Source organism: Cryptomeria japonica, chromosome 8 (genome assembly GCF_030272615.1).
Source record: "Cryptomeria japonica chromosome 8, Sugi_1.0, whole genome shotgun sequence".
Classification (NCBI taxonomy): domain Eukaryota; kingdom Viridiplantae; phylum Streptophyta; class Pinopsida; order Cupressales; family Cupressaceae; genus Cryptomeria; species Cryptomeria japonica.
This window is the reverse complement of record NC_081412.1, coordinates 142,465,327-142,474,809: the sequence shown is the minus strand read 5'-3', so window position 1 is coordinate 142,474,809 and position 9,483 is coordinate 142,465,327.

Here is a 9,483-nt window from a genome sequence, read left to right as displayed (position 1 = left end):
GAATCCTCCGGTTCTAGATAGAGCAATGCAAAATCAAATCATCAATAGAAGAACAGGAAACCTCTAGTAAGATAGCCTAATGCCTATAAATTTAATGGTAGATGTTTTACTTACAATTAATTTGGTCATATGGCAAATCAATTTAGAAGTAGGATGAATAATGGAATGATGAACAATATGAATAGTGGTCCTATCTTTACTGGTCAGTGTTTCATATGCAACAGTTTTGGTCATAAGTCAAACATGTGTAGAGCAGTGATAAATAATTTTCAGAACAAAAGATGTTATGCTTGTGGGATGTTTGGCCATATGTCTAACAAATGCAGGATGAGACCAAATCGGCTGAACTTTAGGCCTATGCATAGGAATGTTGTATGTCATGCTTGTAACAAATTAGGTCATATTCCAAGACATTGCAAAAGCAAGAATGCACTGGTGAACAAGAACAAATCTGATGAGAAAGGAAAAGAAAAGGTGAATGAAATCAAAGATTAGCATAAGAAGATGTGGGTAAAGAAAGAAGATCAGAATGAGTAGAATGGCTCCACACTTGAATCCAATGATGGAACCTCATTCAGTAACCAGTGAAAATTTTAGTGGCTAATATTTGCCAATTGGCTATTTTTTGAAATTTGGGAATCAAGATTTGGCTAATAAGTTCCTCTTTTGAGATGACTTGAATCACCACATTTTTAAATTTTTTTAATTTAGTGTTATTTAAATCGCAAGAGAATTTAGTTTTTTTTAACTCAGAGATTCGCCACAACATCCGATACATGATTGGATCATATTCGCCAACATTTTATAATTTATTATAGAAATCTAAATTAATTCTCCAATAATATATCATAATTATTAGTTACTTTACTGTTATATCACCAATCTTTAGCTGCCACCATTGATTTAAAATATAATCTAAATACCTTCATTGTATTCTATCAGGTAAATTGTACCCACAAGTTGTAATGGCCTCAATGAAAATCAATCGTCTAAAAGCAATTTTCGGCCCCATGAGTATTACAAATTGCTGGTACATTTAATCTCACAAAATACAAAGAGGGCTATTAGATTATTTTAAGTTAATGGTAGAAACTAAATAAAGTAGATTCTACCCCTTAACATCATTAATGATTTCCACCTTTAGGCCTTTACGTTCCTATTATAAACTTTTTTTTTAAATGAAAGGATTTGCAATAGTAATTAATGCATACTCTTATTATTTTTCAAGATTCACCAATATTTTCTACCAAAAAATTGATATAAAAAAATTTGCCAATAAAATTAATATTTTTCTTTTAAAAAAGGAAAGATTCATCAATTAAAATAATTATTATTTAAAAAAAAATTTAAATATTCACCAAGATTTTATACAATTTTTTGAGAGGGGGTTTCTTAAAGTTATCACTACCGATAACTAGGGAATTTTGGCCTTAGGGGGAATTTTTCATGCAAATAAGTAGAACCCCCTCTTTGGAGATCTGTAATTGGTTTCAAAAGGTTGCAAAGGATCTAGCTTGTGTATGCATATATTATTAGGAAGATCTCATGGAGATTTAAGGTTTCGGTAAGTGATTTCATGAAAAACAAGGCAGACAGAAGCTTAAAGGTTGAAGCATTTATTACAACTTAAAATTAGGTTTTCAGAGGTTAAAAAGGTATTTCAAAAGTTCATTCTTCACAATGCAAATGAAAGAATAGAGAAGAGTAGATTACAAAAGTGATTTGGTATCTTAAATGGAGATTGAAGCGATCATCCAACAATTTCATGCACCTGATTGAGAATTAGAGGTATTTATCCATTTTTCATGAGCTATTTGTTTTAAACCCTAAATTTGATATGGCATTCGTGTCCGGTATAGCTACTCCTCTGGTTGTTGAGATTTCTGATAGAGCAAGACTCATATTTAAGAAAAACCCTTTCAAATTCACTGAAGACAATCCAGAAGGAGCTTTTTCTTCGGTTCCATACGATGTTATTCGTAACGAAGACATTAGGGCATATATCCACTGTGATATTGAGGAGCTTGGCAGTGCTGATATGTTAACCCTTTATAACAAGCATTTGGCAGATAATTTGGGGAATTTAAAGTCGAAACACAAAATTCTTCATGACAAGGGTTTCGTGCAATTCATTCATTTTCCCATATTCGATGAAGTGGAATGGGTCTGGTATGTCTTTAGCATGGTCCATGATAAATTCATATGGATAGACAAACCTTACAAAATCACCAAGGATATTCAATACGTAACATGCTTAAGTGCAACTGGTGAAGTGCCAGGACTGAGAAAAGTATGGAATAACACTGTGATAGTTGCTACCGATTCTAAATTTGACAACATGGCAATGACTATTAGTGATATCTGATTCACCTCGATGGTGGTGGGTTAAAAAGTTTATCAATCAAGCAAGCAAAACTCGGTCTCCGGTACTGCAATATATTCAACATATTAGATGCTCAAGGAAAATAAAAGGTATGGTCTATGCACATTTCTTCTGAATGAATTGATAAGTAAGTTGAAGAAGATTAAACAAGACAAGAAATAAACTTTCAAGGTTGAGTCCCTTCCTATTTGTTTGGAATTATACTTCCTGAATGAGATCCCCAGAATAAAAGGGAAAGTTCAATGGGCCTATGATAAACCCGTGGCCATGAAAATCAAGGAAGGATTATGGGGAATATGTGACATTACAATGAGAATATCTACATTATGGGGCTATTTCAAGACCTTTCAAGCCTCGATGAAAGCCAGAGAAATAATCCCTAAAGAAATTGTAGAGAAGTATGAGATGACAATTTGTTTTATGGTTGACAAAGATCAATGCTATATGGAGGTAGTTGAGCTAAGGACAATATGGATCATGCCCATGGGGTATGAGGTTGATGCTATTACGCTTGAAGAATATTCTCAACATCTACTAAGCCAACTGATAGATTCAAAGAAAGAAAGATTTGGAACTTTTCAAGAAAAGGACCTTAATCTACATAGGAAATTCACTAAGGCACCTCCACCTAAGCCTAAACCAACAGTGTCTATCAGTGGAGTTGAGAAAAAGAAGAAAGAAAAGTCTATAAGATAATATACTGCAGCTAAAGAAGAGATAGAGTAAGATGAAGAGGTAAGGTAAGTTAAGAAGACTGCTACATATGCAAGGGTAGTCCAGAAGCCTACATCTAGTGATGATCCTCCATCTAAGAAAGCCGAGTCTCAAGCATAGCCATTCGGAAAGGTTAGGGTAGGTAAGAATAAATCACAGATTAATGAAGCCCTCAAGTCCGGTAAGATAGGAAGCCCTTATGAAATTGTACCTCCTTTGACCTTGCAGCAATTAATTGATGAAATTTTGAAAGATGGTAATTTAATAAATGTTTTTGTATATTATGAAAATTTTGAGGACAAAGACTAATGGGCAGTAGAAGAAATAATTGTATAGTATATTAATTCTTTCAGGAAAACTTTGATTGAATTATCATCTCTTATTCCAAAAGAGTTGTATGATATCTTGGATACTCGATGACACACCACCAACATAGAAGATGAAAGGTTGAAATAATTTACATTAGTAAAGATATGTCAGAAAATATCTAGAGAATAAATACCTAACATTTTGAGACTTGCAAAGGAAAACTTCTGAAGCAAGCATAAAGTGAATAAAATAATGATTAGAAGAGTAAATGAAGTAGTGAAAGACACTAAAGGCATTTTGAGGAAAATTTTGAAAGAAAATGGCTATCAAGTTATTTTGGAGAAGGATGATACTCAACCATAAGGACATTCAAGTAAAGACACTTCTCCTCAGGTATGTGCAGGATCATGGTGTGCCAAAACAGGCCCTTAAGTGGCAATGAAATTTAAAAAAATCAAAGTTATGCAACTTGACATGAAAAATTGAATAAATTATGAACATTATTTTTAAAATATGTAAGAAGAGAATCTATAGAAAATTGAATGTATTTTCTAAGCTACTAGTTGTTTTTTGAAAAAAAAAATCCTATTTGATGAAAATTTTAAATTTCAATGCAGTGGTACAAAAATTTCAGGAAAAAAGATAAGAAGTAGGTGTATGTCTGACCACCCTAATCACAATCAAATCATAATATTTTTTTATAAGATTTATAATATAAGTATTAGACTCATGTCCGGATGTGACACATATTTTTTTATAATTTTTTATAAAGTAAATAATTATTTATGATTTTTTTACTACAGCTTTTCAGAAATTCAGAAACTCCTACGTCTGACCACCTTAAACTGGTCAAAAGCTTATCAAATTCTTTTTTTAAAATTTTTTCCCTATAGTAGACAAAGTATAGGATGTGATGCATGTTTTAGATTCAAAAAATGTTATGCGGTTTGAAAGTTATGAGTATTTTTCAATCAGTCTATCAATCAAGACTTTTGTTAGAATTCAATTAGAAAATAAATAATAATTATTTATTAAAGTCAAAATAAGACAAGCCTTATATTGTTGGAAAGCTAAGAACGTCCTTAAAAACCCCTTTTTGTTTTATCAATTTTGGCTATAAAAAAATTCGTCAGCCACCAGTGTAACGTCTGGAAAATCAAGGAATACTGAAAAACACGTTTTTTCAATTGACTTTCCAGGCTTGTCACTTCCAAGCCAAATCCCAAAGCAAACCTGAAGCAAAATGTGGAGGGAAAAATTTATGTTGTAAAATCGGATATCCGATTTTTGAAAAAATATATATATTTTTTTAGTAAATTGGGCATAACTTTTACATTTTATATCGAAATTTTGATTTTTTATAGGCGTTGGAAAGGTAAATAAGAGATCTATGATGTGGAATAGGTATATTTTCAATTGTTTGTTTTAAAAAAAAAATTATAATTCATTTAAATTCATCCTTGATTTTTAAAACATAAAAAACTCATCACTTTTTCATATGATTTCCCTATTGCATGAATTTTTGTAACAATCATCTCAAAATAAACTAAAAAAGTAATTAATTAATAATAGAAAATTTATGAATTTTATTGAGTTTGATAAATTTTGATAAACCATGTTATCTATGTTTGTTCCTTTCTCCACCTCTCTCTCCTAAACCTATCACTCCACCTATTTGTTTCTTCCTCCCTCTCTTTTGTCCATATTTATACCTCTCTCTAGATCTATATCTCTAACTATCAATGAATACCTCATTAAATCTATTTCTACCTCTTCATAATTTCCTACTCTATGTCACTCTCTCTTCCCTAAGATCTAGACTAGTCTCTCTGCATTTCCTTCTCATCTCTAGCAACAAAATTCAGAGGGGACAAGGAGAGGCGTAGGGAAGTATCAAAAAAGGAGAGGGGGAGTGAGGTGAGAAGGAGAGATTAATTTTGGGGAAGAGAGAGTGAGAGAGAGAGAGCTATAGGTAATTAGGTGAAAGGTGAAGAGAGAGAGGGAGGGGGTGATTGGGGTGAAGAGAGAATGAGAGGGAGAGTTTGAGATTATTAGGGGGTAGGAGGAGAGGGGGAGAGGGGAAAGTATCAACAAAGAGAGAAGAGAGATGGGGACAGAGGTGAAGAGAGACATAGAGAGTAATTAGAGGGTGGGTAGAGGGGGAGAGGGAAGTATCTATAAACCCATAGGAGGAGAGAGGTGATCGAGGGTAATTGAGGAAATAAATAATGTGAGAGAGAATATGGTGTCCTAAAGGGTCATATGGTGTCTCATGAACCTTTAGGACACCATATGACACCTTAGGACACCATATGATGTTGTTATAAGTCTTATGGTGTTCTAAGGGGTCATATGGTGTTCTATGAGCCTTTAGGACACCATATGGTGTCATTAGGGGTCTATGGTGTGTTAAGGGGTCATATGGTATCCTATGACCCCTTAGATATTTTTAGGGGTCATATTGTGTCCGAACAGGTCATATGGTGTCATTGGGGGTTGTATGGTGTGCTCAGTGGTCATATTGTGTCCTAAGGGGTCACAAGACATCGTATGACCCCTTAGACACCATATGATCCATTAGGTTTTGTTAGGGCTCATACTATGTCCTAAGAGGTCATATGGTGTCCCATGGTGTCCCATGACCCTTTAGGACACCATATGACCCCTTAGGACATCATATGGTGTCATTATGGGTCTTATGGTGTCCTAAGGGGTCATATGGTGTTCTATAACCCCTTAGGACACCATATGACCCCTTAGGACATTATATGACCCCTTAGGATACCATACGATACCTTGGGACACCATATGATGTCGCAAGGAGTCGTATGGTGTCCTAAGGGGTCATATGATGTCCTATGAACCCTTAGGACACTATATGACCCATTAGGTGTCATCAGAGGTCTTATTGTATCCTAATGGGTCATATGGTTTTGTATGATCACTTAGGACACCATATGCTTGGGAGACTATATGGTGCTATGGGTCGTATGGTGTCCTATGACACCTTAGGACACCATATGACCCCTTAGGATACCATTTGGTGTTTTTATGTGTCGTATGGTGTCTTATAACCCCTTAGGTGTCATTGAGGTTTATTTTATGTCCTAAGGGGTCGTACTATGTCCTAAGGGGTCATACGGTGTCCTATGACCCCTTTGGACACTATATGACGTTGTTAGGGGTCATATTATGTCCTAAGGGGTCATATTGTGTCTTATGACCCCTTAGGACACCACATGGTGTCATTATGGGTCGTATGGTGTTCTAAGGGGTCATATGGTGTTCTATGACCCGTTAGGACACCATTTTTTATGTTGTTATGGGTCGTATGGTTTCCTAAGGGGTCATATGGTGTCCTATAACCCCTTAGGACACCATATGGTTTCATTATGCATCGTATGGTTTCCTAAGGGTTCATATGGTGTTCTATGACCCCTTAGGACACCATATGGTGTCATTAAGGGTCGTATGGTGTGCTAAGGGGTCATATGGTGCCCTATGATCCTTTTTAACACCATATGACCCCTTAAGTATCGTTAGGAATCATTTTGTGTCGTTAGGGGTCATATGATGTCCTATGACCCCTTAGGATACAATATGACCCCTTAGGTGTTGTTAGGGGTCATATTGTGTCCTAATAGGTCATATAGTGTCCTATGACCCCTTAGGACACCATATGGTGTCGTTTGGGATTGTATGGTGTGATAAGGGGTCATATTGTGTCCTAAAGATTCCTAGGACATCATATAACCTCTCAGGACACCATATGACCCCTTAGATATCGTTAGGGGTCATATTGTGTCCTAAGGGGTCATATGGTGTCTAATGACACCATATGACCCCTTAGGACACCATATCGTGTCGTTATGGGTCTTCTTGTGTTCTAAGGGGTCACATGGTTTTATATGACCTCTTAGGATACCATATGATGCCTTAGGACACCATATGGTGTCGTAAAGGGCCTTATGGTGTTCTAAGGGGTCATATGGTGTTCTATGGGGTCATATGGTTTTGTATGACCCCTTAGGACACTATATAACATCGTTAGGGGTCATATTATGTCCTAAGGGGTCATATTGTGTCTTATGACCCCTTAGGATACCACATGGTGTCATTATGGGTCGTATGGTGTTCTAAGGGGTCATATGGTGTTCTATGACCCTCTAGGACATCAGATTATGTTGTTATGGGTCGTATGGTCTCCTAAGGGGTCATATAGTGTCCTATGACCCCTTAGGACACCATATGACCCCTTAGGAGACCATATGGTGTCATTATGTGTCGTATGGTATCCTAAGGGGTCATATGGTGTTATATGACCCCTTAGGACACCATATGATCCCTTAGGACACCATATGGTGTCATTAGGGGTCGTATGGAGTGCTAAGGGGTCATATGGTGTCCTATGACCCCTTAGCACACAATATGACCCCTTAGTACACCATATAGTGTCCTTAGGGGTCATATGGTGTCCTATGACCTCTTAGGACATAATATGACCCCTTAGGTGTTGTTAGGGGTCATATTATGTCCTAACATGTTATATGGTGTCCTACAACCCCTTAGGACACCATATGGTGTCGTTAGGGGTTGTATGGTGTGCTAAGGGGTCATATTGTGTTCTAAAGTTTCCTAGGACATCATATAACCCCTTAGGACACCATATGACCCCTTAGGTGTTGTTAGGGGTCATATTGTGTCCTAAGGAGTCATATGGTGTCTCATGACACCATATGACCCCTTAGGACACCATATCATGTGGTTATGGGTCTTCTTGTGTTCTAAGGGGTCATATGGTATTATATGACCCGTTAAGATACCATATGACCCCTTAGGAAACCATATGGTGTTGTAAAGGGTGGTATGGTGTTGCAAGGGGTCGTATGGTGTCCTAAGGGGTCGTATGGTGTCCTATGACCCCTTAGGACACTATATGACATTGTTAGGGGTCATATTATGTCCTAAGGGGTAATATTGTTTCTTATGACCCCTTAGGACACCACATGGTGTCGTGATGGGTTGTATGGTGTTCTAAGGGGTCATATGGTGTTCTATTACCCTCTAAGGTACCATATTATGTTGTTATGGGTTGTATAGTCCTCTAAGGGGTCATACGATGTCCTATGACCACTTAGGACACCATATAGTGTCATTATGTATCATATGGTGTCCTAAGGGGTCATATGGTGTTCTATGACCCCTTAGGACACAATATGACTCCTTAGGACACCATATGGTGTCATTAGGGGTCATATGGTGTGCTAAGGGGTCAAATGGTGTCCTATGACCCCTTAAGACACCACATGGTGTCGTTATGGGTCATATGGTGTTCTAAGGGGTCATATGGTGTTCTATGACCCTCTAAGACACCATATTATATTGTTATGGGTTGTATGGTCCTCTAAGGGGTCATATGGTGTCTTATGACCCCTTAGGACACCATATAGTGTCATTATGAATTGTATGGTGTCCTAAGGGGCCATATGGTGTTCTATGACCCCTTAGGACACCATATGACTCCTTAGGATAGCATATGGTGTCATTACGAGTCATATGGTGTGCTAAGGGGTCAAATTGTGTCCTATGACCCCTTAGAACACCATATGACCCCTTAGGTATCGTTAGGTGTCATTTTGTGTCGTTAGGGTTCATATAGTGTCCTATGACCCCTCACGACACAATATGACCCCTTAAGACACCATATAGTGTCGTTAGGGGACATATGGTGTCCTATGACCCCTTACAACACAATATGACCCCTTAGGTGTTATTAGGGGTCATATTGTGTTCTAATAGGTCATATGGTGTCTTACAACCCCTTAGGATACCATATGGTGTCATTAGGGGTTGTATGGTGTGCTAAGGGGTCATATTGTGTCCTAAAGGTTCCTAATACATTATATAACCCTTTAGGACACCATATGACCCCTTAGGTATCGTTAGAAGTCATATTGTGTCCTAAGGGGTCATATGGTGTCTCCTAACACCATATGACCCCTTAGGACACCATATCATGTTGTTATGGGTTTTCTTGTGTTATAAGGGGTCATATGGCGTTATATGACCCCTTAGGA